Source organism: Trachypithecus francoisi, unplaced genomic scaffold (assembly GCF_009764315.1).
Source record: "Trachypithecus francoisi isolate TF-2019V2 unplaced genomic scaffold, Tfra_2.0 Lachesis_group3, whole genome shotgun sequence".
Classification (NCBI taxonomy): Eukaryota; Metazoa; Chordata; class Mammalia; order Primates; family Cercopithecidae; genus Trachypithecus; species Trachypithecus francoisi.
In genome coordinates, this window is record NW_022681468.1 from 13,668,736 (window position 1) to 13,671,641 (window position 2,906).

The following is a 2,906-nucleotide window of genomic DNA, read 5'->3' on the forward strand; positions in this document are numbered from 1 at the left end:
GGCTCAAGCAATCCTCCTGCATCAGCCTTCCAAGTAGCTGGGACTACAGGCATGAACCTCCATGCCCGGCTCTATGCATTTTTTTTCTTTTGAGACGGAGTCTCACTCTGTTGCCCAGGCTGGAGTGCAGTGGCGCAATCTCGGCTCACTGCAAGCTCCACCTCCCGGGTTCACGCTATTCTCCTGCCTCAGCCTCCCGAGTAGCGGGGACTACAGGCGCCCGCCACCTTGCCCAGCTAATTTTTTGTATTTTCATTAGAGATGGGGTTTTACTGTGTTAGCCAGGATGGTCTCGATCTCCTGACCTCGTGATCTGCCTGCCTTGGCCTCCCAAAGTGCTGGGATTATAGGCATGAGCCACTGTGCCTGGCCTGCATTTTCTTATAACCTGCAGAGGGAGGCTGTGTAGACTTAAATATGACTAAAAACAATCTGAAAACCAATGATTTTGTATTGGTTTTATTTAAATTTTACAGAAACCTGATTAGAGTTAAGTATGTAATTATAAGTCCAGTAACAATTTCTACAAAAATGCACATACAATGCCAGAACTCCTTAAAAGCAACTAATATCATATTTGTGTTTTGCATAAAACATGCATTAATATGTTGGCCAAAATGAGTCTCTACAGGAAGAGACAGTCCAATACAGTCGATAAGAAAACTAGTTGTGAACAACAGGTAAAAAAAGAGGTTTCCAGTTAATGTGAAAGAAGGAATAGTACCTTTCATAAAACAAGCCCTTCAGCGTTGGGTTAACTGATTGGTACTATTGTGCTGCACGTAATGTAACACATCACCTCCAAGACTTGGTCCTGATGGGTCATAGGAAGTAAGGGACTTTCTGGTAGTTACATCAGATATTTGAGAAGATTAAAAGCTTTCTGGACATGATGGTATACTAATAGTAGAACCTTGCAAAAAGGGTTTGAAACATTCTCAGACTTGGAAGAGCTCCCAAGCTTGATAAACAACCTCAAAGATACCCCGAGCCTCTGACTGGAGCCCTCTGCACAAGGCCAGCTCAGGGCTCACCAGCATGTCCTACGGCCACAAGACCTTCCAGCTCCACTTACCACCCTTCGTGAGGATCTGTAATGAAGAGACTGAGTGCTGAAGAACATGGTTGTGCCATTTCTTTGAGGCTTTGACTTTTTATAAGGCCTAGTTCATCTCGTCCAGGGATTGGGCACTCAAATGAATACACAGATGCTGGACACATAAGGAGTATTAATATACATGATGGCCCCACAGTCTGAAATGCTTTTATTAACATACATCAAGATGTGTCTCCGACTGTCAGGAAAGACCTTGTTCCTCCAGAGGGAGAGAGAAGCTGAGGGCTCTCTATGTATCACAAGGCATTTACTACATAGACTAAGGGGCGTTAAAGAGGTCTCATATCAACTGAAAGGACTTCCCCTCAAATGTGGGGCTCTGTACAACCTTCCATGAGGATCTTCAAAAACAAGATCTCATAGTCGCTAGGGAAGTGGTGGTGGACGTTAACATTATATACACAAAACTCTGCATTCGTGCAGCCTCGGGCCTTGTTTGGAATCTCTTCCACAGTCTGTCTCTTCCAAAATAGGGCTCCCTGCCCTGCTTATTACAAGTAAGCTAACTCAGGATCTGTTTTCTTTAGCACAGATTTGAGGGGGAAAATAATAATTTATTGGGGTTCTAATAACATTTTCATACAGAATATCAAAATAGGTCCATTTTTGATATATGCTTATGAATATCCCTGATAATATCAAGAAATCCAAAGGACTTCGTAAACCACCAAGAGTTCACAGGGGTGGCCCCGGTCTGTTTTCTAGGCAGGGGTGAGCCCGGTCTGTTTTCTAGGCAGGGGTGAGCCCGGTCTGTCTTCTAGGCAGGGGTGAGCCCTGGTCTGTTTTCTAGGCAGGGGTGGCCCCGGTCTGTTTTCTAGGCAGGGGTGAGCCCGTCTGTTTTCTAGGCAGGGGTGAGCCCGGTCTGTCTTCTAGGCAGGGGTGAGCCCTGGTCTGTTTTCTAGGCAGGGGTGGCCCCGGTCTGTTTTCTAGGCAGGGGTGAGCCCGGTCTGTTTTCTAGGCAGGGGTGGCCCCGGTCTGTTTTCTAGGCAGGGGTGAGCCCGGTCTGTTTTCTAGGCAGGGGTGGCCCCGGTCTGTCTTCTAGGCAGGGGTGAGCCCGGTCTGTTTTCTAGGCAGCAGAAAAGGGACTAGTGTACTGGCAAATGTTCTCCAGCAAGCCCTGTGAGCGCTACAGTACTGAAAGTCTAATTCTCGTGCCAGTAGAATCGTGAACAAAAATTTCACTTGAACTGTATTAGTAAAATTCATAACAAAGGTTTGCTTCCTCAACCCTATCATCTGCTAATCTCTCTGCCTGTGACAGACATCCAAACCAGAAAACCATCAGTCCTGGCTACTCTGGAGGTTGGGCCTAGAGAAAACAAGCCCCAAGATCCTTTCTAAGCTATGACCAAACCTCAGAAAACAGGGATGTGAAAGAAGGAGCAGACCAGGCTTGAGGAAGCTTTGACCCAAGGCACCACGATCATAGGAGCGAGGGGACCTGCAGAGGTTCTAGGTGACGGGAAGAGAGCCTTCCGTGACGCCTGCGGAGGAGGTTCTGGGAGGCAACGGCTCTGTGGCAAAACACACACGTCTGGGAGTGAAATAACAGATCATTCAACAAGACACCAATTTGCTTTCTCAAAACCAAATCAAACTTTAAAAACTACGCAAATAACCCTGGGTGCACTGGAGTAGGAGTATACTGGAGAAGTCTGTCGAATGAGCTGCATTAGCTGAGTCACAGAGGACGCTGGCTGTGAAGTCAGCATCCACACTGTGGCTACTGCAGCTAAAGAGAATGAAGGGAGCGCAAGGCCTCTCCAAACAGAGGAGGACGGAAAGGGGG

At 47.1% G+C, this 2,906-nt stretch overlaps 1 long non-coding RNA gene across 1 annotated transcript; it reads left to right on the forward strand.

The window, feature by feature from the left end:
• The first annotated feature begins 425 nt into the window (after nt 1-425).
• Nucleotides 426-2,675, forward strand: LOC117071505. Its single transcript, XR_004432329.1, has 2 exons — nt 426-1,800; nt 2,164-2,675. It is a non-coding gene; the product is annotated as an uncharacterized LOC117071505 (long non-coding RNA).
• Nucleotides 2,676-2,906: the final 231 nt, after the last annotated feature.